The 13,123-nt window shown below is 45.5% G+C and overlaps 1 protein-coding gene across 1 annotated transcript in view; it reads right to left on the bottom strand.

The window, feature by feature from the left end:
* Window positions 1-2,795, bottom strand: part of NCOA2 (nuclear receptor coactivator 2) — a 187,225-nt gene extending 184,430 nt beyond the window's left edge. The window contains exon 1 of the mRNA XM_080338682.1: window positions 2,736-2,795. The gene's annotated coding sequence lies outside the window, so the exon portion shown is untranslated. The remainder of the gene's footprint in view (window positions 1-2,735) is intronic.
* Between the last annotated feature and the right edge of the window lie 10,328 nt (window positions 2,796-13,123).

The raw sequence follows: 13,123 nt of genomic DNA, 5'->3' as shown, positions 1-13,123 counted from the left end.
CATAAACTTGGGGATTAACCATTTGGGAGCAATTTTTATCTTTATCTCACATGACACAATGGAGCTGACTTCTGTGTTCCAGTCCCCAAGTAGCAAATGCCAAAAGAAGGGACGCAAATGTATGAGCATCCATACGTGCCTGCATACGCAACTGTACACGTAAATATGCACAAACCTGGTATATGCTATTTGTGACACCAATGCTGACGTAAACAAGCAAGCATCCTGAAAACTATGTAGGAGGTGCCAACTGCGATAAAACAATCAGTTTCCATTCACAGGGGTCTTAAGCTGCATGTAAGCAAATAAGTGCCCTGCCTTGGGGAATGATAGTTTTAATATGACATTAACGATGGTGTGCAACACTGTCATTTCTCCAAGAGCATCCCACACAGAGGACCAGCAGCCCCCTCCCTTCAAACACTCACAGAGGCTTCCCCCATGAGAGGAGCCCACCAGGTGGCCCAATACCGCTATCTGGTTGTAAAGAGCCAGGAAATTAACTGGCTAGAGTTGATTTTATAGTTCGGTACATAAAAACCCAAAGGGATAAAAAAGAAATGACTGCTTTTAGCCACAATGGCAGCAAAGTAAGAACAACAACAAAACAGCTTTAAGTAAAAAGCCTGGCAGTCTGAAACTGCTTACTTATTTACAGTAGCAACAGAGCTCTGCTGTAACTGTCATAGCCAGATACTATATGCTTAGCTCAAACTCTACTTAAATACCATAAAAATACTATCTATTTTAAAGTCTATTCACCTGCTCCCTACTGCTCCGAAAGATAAAAAAAAAAAAAAGAGAAATACAAAACCAATCCATTATTACTGAAGAAACAAGCTGTTCTCCTTTCACAAGGAGACCCTCTTCCTGCTAAATTACAAATGTATTTGGACAGTGGGCTCCCACCTATGCACACTTCAAACAGAAGTGTACAGGCTAACACAAAACTACGATTCAGGTATCATTATTTCCCGGTGACTACCAGCAACCTCCTTACCTTCCTCCCCCCACTCCACCCCCTTTTTTTGCCAGGTTCTCGGGCAGGTTTCCTGCAGACGAACTACACGGCCTGAACGCCCCTCTCTGGAAGGAGAAACATGTGACTCCCGGGCTGGGGGGGGAAACGCCCGGGCGCAGGCGAAGGAGCAAGGGGTAGCGAGGGAAAGGGACGAGGCTCCAGTTACACCTCGCCCGGGAGCCTCCGACGAGCGCAGCGGCAGCGCGGTCCCCGCGGAGGCGGCAGCGCACACACCGCCCCCCGCGGAGGCGGGAAGGGATTGAGCACCCGCCCTCTGCGGGGGCGGGGGACATCTCCTCACCCCTCCCCCGCTCCCCACACGCGTGGGGGCCCACTCCCGGCAGAGGCAGTCGCGGAGCTGCCCGCCTGCAGCCGCCGCCACCTTATGCGCAGCCTTGCGGCCGCCGCCCCCGACAGGGAAGCGGGAGCGAGCGGCGCCGCCCGCCCCGCCAGCGGCAGCCGCCCAGGGACCCCGGCCCCGCGCCCAGCCGGCTGCCATCCCCTCCTCCTCCTCCTGCTGCTGCTGCTGCTCCCCGCCCCGCGCACACACACGCAGACACACGGCACTGCGGCGGCCGGGCCCCCACCCCTCCCCGGGCCGCGGGAAGGCGGCGGCCGGGCGCCCCGGGCTGCGCTCGCACGCAGCTGTGCGGTCGCGGCCTGGCTGCGCGGCTGCGGCGCCCCGCCGCCCGCCCCCGCGGCACAGCCCGGCCCGGCGCTGCGCTGCGCACACACACAGACGCAACCCCCGCGCAGAAAGTTACAGAAGTTGCCCGCTTTGGCCCCTCCAGCCCCGCGCGTCTTCTACGGGCGCGGAGCAACGGCGGGGTGCCTCGGCGAAAGGGGAGAGGGCACCGAGCAGCGCGGCTCCTGCCCGGCGCGGGGAACGGGACGGCCAGCTCGGCCCCGCTGAGGGAAAACGAAGCGGCCCGCACCCTTGCACGCCAAGTCGTTGTCACCCGGGGAATGGGTGAACACCGCCCTGTTCCCCAAATCACCCCTTTTGTCACCGGGGAGAGACCCTCCCTCCAAGTTTCTCCGTCTGTGTGTGCTTGGGAAAGAGAGGGGGGGAATGTCCTAACCAATCCCTTGAAAATTGCGTTCCGCACCCCAGCTGCCCCATCCTCTCTCAGCACGGGCAGGGCAGCTCCCTGCCCCCCCGGATCGGCCGCAGCACCCGTCGCCTCCCCGGCTCCTCGCACTTTCTCCCTCTACTGCCCCAAGCCAGGGGCGCGGAGAGGCGGCACCCGACCTCCGCCTGGCCTGGGAGCAGGAAACCAGCCCCCTCCACAGGGTGGGGTGCCGTATCCCTCCCTCTCCCGCTCAGCCGAAATGGGGGACGTCCCGACGAAGTAAGCCCGTGCCCCCCCCATCCGCCCCCGCCGGGCCCCCGAGGTGCGAGCACTATGCCCTGACGAGGGGCATCTCCGCGAACCCCCACCCCCGGTTCCCCAACGGAGGGGGCCGCGGCTCCTGCCCCACTCCCCCCCGCCACCGGCGCAGGGGAAGCCGCCTCACCGCGGCCGCGGTGCCGCCCGCCAACGCCGCCCCTCCGCGCACCGGCGCGGCCCCGGGCGTCCCCCCAGCATTACACAAGGCGGCCGGGGAGGCGCGGGGGGCTCGGGCACACCCCCAGCAGCGCCGGGGCCGAGGGGGCGTGCGGGAGCCGTTACCGGGGTCAGTACCGTCTCCCGCCGCTGCCGCCAGCGCTGACCTTCGCTTTGTAAGATGAAGCTGAAGCTGGGGCTGCGGCCGCCATGTTCCCGTTTTAATAACTGCCTGCTTGTTTATTTCAATGGAGACCCTCCCACAACTCGCCCTCCTCCCCTTCTACTCAGAGGAGGGCTGGACGGGGAGGAGGCGGGGGGAGGCACAAGTCACTCCCCCCTGCCCCCGGGCACGACGGCAGCGGCCGGGCCCCGCGCTGGGGGAGGCCGGGCCGGGCCGGGCCGTGCCGTGCTGGGCGGGCGGCACTGCACCGCGGCGCGGCCGGGGCCGCCGCCGCCCGTCGCCGATGCCGCTCGGCGGAGCGCGGGGCTGCCCCGCTCCCCGCCCGCAGGGACAATGGCAGCCGCCCCGCTGGCTCGCAGCGCTGCGCAGCGATCCCGGGAGCCTCCTCCCCGGTACCCGAACGGGAGAGAAAGGGGAAGGGAAAGATGAAAAAAGTCCTTCGCCCTCGGAGAGCCAGACTTTAAATGTGGCCCTTTGCGGTCCGCTCTCGGAGGAACCTCGCTCGCAAGCGAGACTGGAGCAATCAGCCTTAATAGGGCGTTCAGTGGCTCATATACACAAAAGCCAGGGGGCAGCGGGGACGTTCTTATTTCCTTTCTTTGCCCCTGGAAAAACAGAAAATAGAAAAGAAAAAATTAAGGAAAACACACACATGCTGGAAATCGTGTCACAAATACACAGCATCAACTGTATCTCACTCCCAGGAACTGGGGGATGAAGATACAGGCTTTTCCGAGGTTGGAGTGCATATGTGAGTTAAAAATTATTAAGGGCTGGAGGATGTTTGTTAAACATTGCCCTTTAGTTCAAGAAGCGTTCCACACTGCAGAAATCCTATCTTAAAAGAAAAGCTTTACATTTTCGTGTGTGTGGATAATGACGAGCTGTACTTTACACATGGTAACAATTGTTATTTTTTACATTTTCTTACATGGGTGTGCGGCCTCAAGTTTTTCTGCAGCTATCCACAGATTATACATTGATACTGGTGGTATGTCTAACTCTGCTGGCAATTAGGCTTGTCCAATACTTTTTCGATCATAACTCTTATTTTTCACATGGTTATATTTTGTCCTACCGCGCTGCATACAATTTCCCACACTTGTGTTTGGCTCATTTATTTTAAGCTTTTTTCTTTCATTGGGCAAAAATAGTTCAATTGTTTCTCCAAACAAATTAAAATAAAACTGTCTTTCCCACCCTCCTCTCCCATTTGAAAAAAAGTCTTTGCAACCAAATTGCTGAAAACTTCTAATATTTTCCTCTTCTTGAGAAAGAACTGGGGTATGAGAGGGATGACCATTGGAAATCTATTTGAATTCAGTTCCATTAGGAAATGGGGGTGGAGGGATTGTAGTTTGCATATGCTCAGTTAGAGCTTTGCTGCTAAATTAACCAGACATCCTACCTACATTAAATGTGACTGTTTTAGGGGGAGTACTTTTGGCATCATGTCCAGAAGACATGTCCAGAAGAGCATGTTCCAGCACTGGGCTGCAGCAGCTGGAGAGGACAACCTTTCTGAATGTTTCTCCACATCAGCCATAATTGGCAGAGAAATTACTCTGTCTTCATGAAGCTCTTCTACCCTGCCTATACACAGGCAGGCAGCGAAGTTATTGAAGGTTAATTCTGTCTGGAGTGCAGAGAATTCAGAATATTACTTTGAAATGACATGGCAAATAAGAGTTGCTTGTATGAGAAAAAAACCTGGGGCAAAGAGTTCTGGAGAGACAGAGCTTTTCCTCTGGCCTCATTTGTTATATCTGTGCAAATCTCTGTAGCAAATAAACTAGCAGTTATTCAGGCAATAATCTCATTTACCTCACAGTCGTGATTCATTGGTTCTCCTATGCTAAATGAAACAGTGGTCTGCTGGAAGAAAAGAAGGAAAGGAAAGAAGGGAAGGATGGAAGAAGGGAAGAAGAATGTTTTAAATTCTATGACCATAAGCCATTCCATTGCACAGGTACTTTTAATTCCAGCATTTCTCATTTAGGAAAGCTTGACTTTTTTCCAACTCCACACTTCCTTTAACATAACCAAAAATCATTATTAAACTAGCACCTAAATGCACCTTTAAGAGTAAGGAAGACCTTTTAACTTGCCGCAGTACACGCAGAAAAGACAGCACACATAGCACAAAGTTTATGGTCTCAACATAGACAAAACCCCATGAATCTGATGCGGCTGAGTGTCCTTGTCAAACTGGCTGAGAGAGGGGATGTAACTACACACATATGCTCAGATCCACTGAAATTCATTATAAGCTTCTAACTCGTGAGCAAATACATTTTGTCATCTAAGGACAAAATCGAAACCCCCTGGTTACAAGTATCACTGTGTGAGAAGACCAGTAATTTTGTTATTGTTAACTGCTGTTCTTTAAAGGGAAAACACCATCTTGCAGCTGGGAAACAGATTCGATAAAAACAATTCTGTGACGGGTTTTATTCAGCATTACAGCTCTTCTCTGAACCTCCTCCTGTGTCACCATTGCTGCATTGTGCTGACTAGAGCTGAGCTCAGTTTTGCAAAAGCAGCTTCATCTGTTCTAAACAAGAGTAATATAAACTTTATGCCATGAGCTCATATTCATCCTTCTCCCATTTATACTTCTGCTGGCTATTTTGTTCACTTTATACATTCACTCCATTATTCACTGAAATCTACAAACCTTTCAGTGAAGCTTGGTTGCATTTTCTGTCATAACTTTTTTTTTTTTTTCCCTAAATCAGCAGGATAAAATCAGAACCTGAATGCAAACTACGTTTTTCTGATCAGTATAAACATATATTGTCAATGTTCTTTTTTCTTACTTACTTTTTCTACATATTTCTTAAAATATTGGTACGCAGGGTACTGTGAGTAAAACTACCATATGCAGGTGTGTTTCTAACTGATTTTCAAATAAGTTATTCTTCCACAGGATTATGGACAAATTGTGGAATGCTTATGAACTTGGTGGGCTACTCAGGTATGGCTGCTGTCTCTGTCTGCGGCTTTAACACATAAGGCCTTATGTGGTCTGCTGGAAGAAAAGAAGGAAAGGAAAGAAGGGAAGAATGGAGGAAGGGAAGAAGAAAGTCTTTAATTCTATGACCATAAGCAGTTCCATTGCACAGGTGCAGCTCTGCTGGCACCAGAGCTACATGTAACAGATCTGTTCGCGCACAAAGTCTTTTTCAGGAGCAGCTACATTTACCCTGTAGATTCACTCTGCCCAACTTTATGGAGAATTGAGTCCCCACTTATTAACTTTTCCAAGTGGATTTAAATATGGTCTTTATGAAACCAATCAGACTTCTGTTGACACAGTATATACCTTACTCAAACCCACAAAGAAAATAAAATGAAATTTAAAGCCATTTTAACCTACTGTATCATCTTCAACCTCTTCGGAGTGAGGGGCACCTGTTAAGGTCTTCTGGTTGAGCCTTCAGCTCAAGGAGGGCCAATTTTGAAGTTATGCCCCATTTCCAAGGGTCATATCCAGCTGAACTTTTACTGTCTTCAAGGATAGAGAGTCCACAGCCTCTCTGGGCAACTTATTCCAGTGTTTGACCATATTTGTGAATTTTTCTTTTCCCCTGAGATCTAACAGGTCTGTTCCAGCTTGTGTTCATTGCCTCTCACAGTGAAAAGGCCACTGTGAACCTCAAAGAAGGCTCCGTCTTCTCTACAACTGCCCATTAGGCAGCTGACGAGAATTATAACATTCATGCCAGCTTCTCTTCTCAAGACTAACAGCCTGACCTCAGCCTCTTCTTGAATGTGCTCCAGCACACTCACCATCGTGGCAGCCCTCCTCTGGATACACTTTTTTATGTCCATGTCTTTCATGGACTCGGGAGCTCACAGTAGTCCAGATGGAATCTCACAAGTACTCCATGGATGGGAATAACCATTTTTCTTGATCTGCTGGCTTTTCTTTTGACATTATGGCCAGGGATTCTATTGGCCTTTTTTGTTGCAAGGGCACACTGCTAGCTAACTTGTTGCTCACCAAGACCTCCAAATCCTATTTTGCAAAGCTCTTTTCTATCCACATGTCCCCCAGATGATAAAGTAAACGGCTATTCTGTCCCAGATGCAGGATGCTGCACCACCATTCATTGAACTTCATGAGATTCCTGCTGGCCCATTTCTCAGGCCTCCTGAGGTCTCTCCAGTGCGCTGACCACTCCTTCCCAACATACTGCCACCTGCACTTCATCTCATCACTGGGTTCACTGACAAAAAGGTTTTTACACAGTATCAGCTTCAGTGTTCAACCTTGAAGCATACTGGCCACCAGCTGGACCTGCTACTGCTGATCATAGCCCTTGAGCCCAATGGTCCAGCCAATTTTCCATCTAACTTATCTTCCACTTGCCTAGCTTATACCTCTCCAATGTGGTTAAAGGAGGTCTATGGGTGATTGTGTCAAAAACTTTGCTAAAGTCAGGGTTAAATGACATCTGCTGCTCTCCCCTTCTCTGCAGACTCAGTTATCTTGTTATAAAAAGTAGTCAGGTTGGTCAGGCAGAATTTGCCCTTTGCAAACCCTTACTGCCTGTCCCCAGTCACCTTCTTGTCTTTCAAATGCCTGGACATGGTATCCAGGAGGATTTACTTCTTAATCCTCCCACAGACTGAGGTCAGGCTGGCTGGCCTGTGGTTCTCTGGATCTCCCTCCTTTTTCCAGCCACCAAGTGCTTCCTCCAGTCACCACCACCCTTACACCATACGCACCCAAACCTGTCAGGATACACATACCCTATTGTTACTAGAATTATGCTGCCCCTCTGACCTCACATCACATCTCCAAAGTATCGCTGATGATCTCCTTCCGTTAGCACTTTACCAAGTTCTCCTCTCAAAATAACACATTGACTTACCTGGCACTATGCTCTTTCAAATAACCTAGGATCTGGCTCAGCTTCTTAACAGCACTTTGGCTTTTTTGTATTTTTGAAATACATTGCTACACCAGATTAATTAAGAGCTTGCAGTGATGAAGATGTCCTAGGCATATAGTGTTTATGCGAAAATTAAAAAGTAGATATTTTTTTTTGTCCTAGAAAAACTTGACATAAAAAAATATTTTTTGCACCTCAAATAACAAACCTGTAAATAAAATGTGGCTAACTAAACATCTTATTCTACATTGATGTCTTATTAATTCAGTAATTTACTTCATATTTTTTAAAAACCTGATAACCTTGAAAAGCTCCAAACTTTTCTAATACAAGAAAATTATCAAGATCAGTTTCACCTTATAAAAATGTTTATTTGTGGAAATATTTTTTATACTAGAATAAATCACTTTTTTTTTCTCATGCTACCTTGGTAGCAGTTCATGCTAAGACAAAATAATGTTTAACTGAGGGAACTACACCTGTAGAGCTAAAGCAAAACTGCTATACAAGTACCAAAAATGTGTGTATTTTTCTTGCATTTTAATATCATACCAACAATCTCGCATTTTTACCTTGCTGGACCTGGTCCCTTCCAGCCTCAGGAATCCTGTGGCTCTGTGATACTCTTTTGTGGAAAACAAAAATCATTCTGTTACTTGACATAATTTCCTACTGCTCTCCCAAATCTCCAATTGTTTTTCTCTTTCACCATATTTTTTTTCCCCTTTTGCCTGTATTTCCTCTTTCATCATTATTTTTGCCTGTCTTTTAGTCTCTGCCATATTCTCATCCTTCAGCATGTGCTCCACAACAGTTATGCTATGACATATTCTGTATATTCATGCAGTTTAGTCAAAAAGACATAGCTGTTCCCCTAAGGAAGATGAACACAGTCCAGCTCACCCCTATGTTCTGACTTTAACCAAAAGTGTTAACAGCCCTCAAGCATACATGTTAAGGGGTATAACCAAGTGACATGCAAGAAATAGAGCTACAAGTGTTTCATTATGCTTTTGCTGTTTAAAGAGCAATGTTCTTTTCCCCTGGTGATTACACTGTTGAATATGTTAACTTACCTTTTGTTTAGAATTGTGCAACACTGTCTTCTTCCCTTGATTTCCTGCAATTGAATGCATACATTTTTGTACTTTGACAGGAATTTGATAATAGAAAGCATTGCTAAGGAAGGGCAGAATTAAAAGCAACTCCACCTTTAGCAAGGGGAGATGTACACTTCACCAAGCCCCCTAGACACACACTTTGTGCTGTTGTCTTTGGGTTGTACTAAAAGTTATTCTAAGGCAGCTTTATTAATTCATATTTAAGGATTACTTCTCATCACTGACCACCCACATTAGAATGCTTTCCTCCTAAATCATAATGATTGTGCAACTCTCAGCCCTACATCTTCTGTGTATAATGTACTTTTAAAATTCACTGTTAAGCTGATTACACCTTGAGGATGGTCAATCTGTGTTCTCCACTGGCCACTTGCTATGTAAATCTAGAGTTATGTACATACATAAATTTACTAGATTATGTAATCAGAGCACAGAAGATATAAAAAAAATAAAAATCAGAGTGGTGGTGAAGCGTGTTTTTAACTAGCAAAAACTCAGCATGTCTGTACAAGCAGCACATTTCACGCAGCAGACTTAAGATCTGCCTCTCTGTGTTGAAGTTCTTAATGCGTTATGAAAGAGATGAAATCAAGATGGAAGGATGACAGTGATTTAGTCACAGAACCAGTTAAATGGCTTTCCAAACTTGAGGCCATAGATTTTTGATTTACAGGTAGCACCGAAGCTCGATCTTACACATTTTTAACTGAAGTAAATAAAGTCCAGACAGTATGAAAAAGGAAATATAAGAAGCCTGGCTTCCCTTCAGGACAGAGTGAAGAGTTTTATGTATGTGCAAGTTCAGTAAATCCAGACATTTAGTTTCTTGGTGGTTTTTGCCTTTTTTTTTTCAATCTATTTTTATATTTATTGTTACAATTGCATTTTCATCAGAGCTTATTAAGCTCATGTTTGTGGTTCTACTTCCACCTCCAAACTCCAGAATAACCCAATTTATATATGGAACTATTTTAATAAAACAAATATTAAAAAAAAATATTGTCCCTGAGCTTTTTGGACTACATAGTAGAACAGAAATTTTCCATCCCCTCAGAATACCTCCATTTCACCTAACGGCATGTCCTCTGAAAGCACCTTAGCAATCAACCTCATCTGACTCACCAGAGGAAGGCATCAGGGATGGGGAACAGTCATTCTAAAAGAGTGGGCCAGAGAGTGCAGAATAACCAGAAGAGGTGAAGATTTCCCTGATCAACTTCAGACATCTGTCCTTTCCTCCTCCGAGCAGGTCCTTGGATTTGCAGGCTCTGGAGGTCAGGGTTCCACCACTTCTGGGCTTTAGAAGAAGATACTATTAACACATGAATCTCCATATGCAGGATCAAGATGACATATTGCTCACAATACAGCAATCAATTATCTGGTTTTCTTTCTCCTTTCTTGTATCAGGAAAGGTAACAGTGTAGACTTAAATAATCACTGGGCATCAGAACTAGCGCCTGAGCCTCAGCCTCCTCACATACTCACGGAAACAGCTCTATACCAGTAAAAGATAGTTCATGTTTCCGAAGTTGTGATCCTACCTACCATAGTACCTTCTCACATCTCTGGATTTGTAGACAGAGATACTGCTTTTGGTTTTACTACATGTGCCTGTTACATAGCCATTAAATATGGCTCATCAGGAAACAGCAATGTTAGCAAAGCCAAGGCTGAAGGAAGAAGAGGCTACAATTGTATTACATTTTGGTATTTTTTCTTATGCCATACCATCCCAGCCATTCCACTGAAGTTCTCACATACATTTCTAATAATTATCATAGTAAGTGCAAACCCAAATATTGAACAGTAAAGTTGTTCCATAAAAAAAACAACCAAACAAAAAAAGAACTAAAAGAGAAATGGATACACTAACTTATGTCTTGTATTTGCAGTAACATAATACATGCTTGAATGGGTGCTTTAAAGATGATGCAAATGCACTGAATGGTTTGGAAAAGAGCAATTTGTAACCATGTGTGCACTTACACATAACTTAACCAGCTCAACCTTACCATTATCTGGTGACTCCAACCTGACAGCTGAGGTAATCGGCTCTGTCAATAGTTCGGCTTGCACTGTTTAAATCAACAAGTGTTTTGCAAGAGCTGCTGTGGCCCAAACATTGTGAAGAAAAGCGGCATGAAGCTCTCTCGCCCCCACTACCTCTACAGTCCTTTCTCTGCTGTCCCTCTCAGAAGACAAGTTGCAGCCTAAGCTTTCCCCTCCTCACATTGACTTCTCTAATTAAGACAGACCTGCATTAGACAATTCAAGTATATTTGAGGAGATGGTTACAGATACTGTGCTTGCCAAAATTCAGGCTTCTAAAACAAATTGTCCTTTGTATACTTCTCTATCCAGTCTCAGTCTTATGCTTACCAAAGGGAAAAATAGTCCCATGAAGGACAGAGAGAGCTGAGACAGAGGTGTTTATTTTCACATGAAAGAGTGACAAAGTATGAGGAAGAATTTAATTTCTATATAGAAAACTGTCACATTCCCTCTTAGTTTGAATTCAGCTGAGTTGGTAAATACATACCCTGAATCCAGAAAAAAGGAAACAAGATCATGAGACTGAAAGAGGTCAAGAGGCCATCTGTGTCCACCCCCTCCTTTAAGGCAGGATGATCAACATCCATCTCACTCCTAATAGATTGGTCTAACCTGTTCTTAATGACCTGTGATGAAGACAGCTCAGCCTCACAGGATACTGCATTGCTCTATTCTCCTCACCATTAGTTTTCCTAACGCTTAAACATGGTTTATTTTGCTGCATTTTAGGCCTCTATCTTCTCAAATCTGCCAAAGAATTGGAGACTTTTCTTCCCCCTTCTCTCTTTGCCTGTTCTCACCCTCATGCAGAGCTGCTGCAGTGTTTCTCAGTCTTCTTCCAGCCTGAGAAATTCCATGCCTTCCAGCTCTCCTTTTAGGGCACGTTATGCTGGTCCCTGCTCATTCAAACTGCTACGGTGCAAAGAAAAGGATGCATTTTTGATGCTGAGCATACTGCTTAGTTTGGGGCCTTACTGATGTCGGACGCATTACTTCATCTGCCACTTGGGTTGTATATGCCTTTCCACATCTTAATAAACATTTTATTTCTCCCTCACCCCTCTAACAACATGGCATTGTTCATTGCTATTCAGAGATCAGATCTACCATCCTGACTTTAGGACCTTTAAATTTAAAAATGCAGTTTATTATCACAGATATTATGTTGATGTAAAGACATACACCACTTCAACTGAAGACCTCATCGTGTCATTATTTTTCAAACATATTAAAGAAATAAGTCTAACAGGGGTGTTTAGAACACTATTTTTTGTACATTTTGGCAAAATCAAAATTCTAAATCAACATATAATAAACAAAGAATAGTGCTACTTCTTATGTATAGATCTGCCTGAATTTTTCAAAGACAATGGCACATTTTCTGTACTGGTCGTATTTCAACCAATCAGCATCAGGAATATTCTGGTGAACCTTCTTTAGCAGGTGAGTTGGACCGGGTGATCTCCAGAGGTCCCTTCCAACCCCAACTGTTCTGTGATTCTGTAGTATCAGAGAACGACTCTTTTAACTACAGGAAAGTCTTAACAATGTCTCATTATAGTCTTAAGCTAAACAGTCTGATTTGTAGAAAAATACCTCCAAGGGTGGAGAAAGATACTATTTCTGTCTATGAAACTGAGATGGTCACGTTTGCTCAGCTATTCTGTCCATATCTATATATTTTTTGAAACAGACCACATAACTATAGGTTCAAGGAGGGAACCACGCTGCTGCTGTTTCGGTGAGTAATTGTTGAATGGGATCCCATTTTGCTAAGGACTGTATGAGTTTATTGCAAAAAGATTTTTCCTGGCCAAACATTACAAGCTTAATACCAGATAAGGAATGGGTGGATTGAAAATTAAAAATAAATAAAACCCCATCCTGCAATCCCCATCCCCACCCTGCATCTAGTGACTGGAAGGAACAATGAAAAACTGGCCAAGTACAGGGCTTGGTACCATAGACAGGTGTCCTACACTGAGAGGCTGCTTAACTGTTGTTGAGTCACTCTTGGTAGAAACTAGAGCAGGGTAAACAATGCAACAATTCAAAAAATTCAGGAGACACCCTTAGGTAAGTGATTTGGCAAATATATTTAGCTTTGCTGGGGATACTCAGTGAGACTACTTACATGCCTAAGTACCTTGCTAATCAGGAGGCTATTTAAGCTATTTGGAGTCCGAAATTGAAATGTGTGTGTTTGTGTGAAGCCGGTGGGCCTGGTTTTAGCCAGTTCCTGCAAGACTGAATCATGCGTAATACAGTATGCTTTCCAAATGTGCCTTTGGTTG

This window comes from Nesoenas mayeri (assembly GCF_963082525.1).
Source record: "Nesoenas mayeri genome assembly, chromosome: 2".
NCBI classification, from domain to species: Eukaryota; Metazoa; Chordata; class Aves; order Columbiformes; family Columbidae; genus Nesoenas; species Nesoenas mayeri.
The sequence above is the reverse complement of the archived record's forward strand: the minus strand, read 5'-3'. Positions and strand labels throughout refer to the sequence as shown.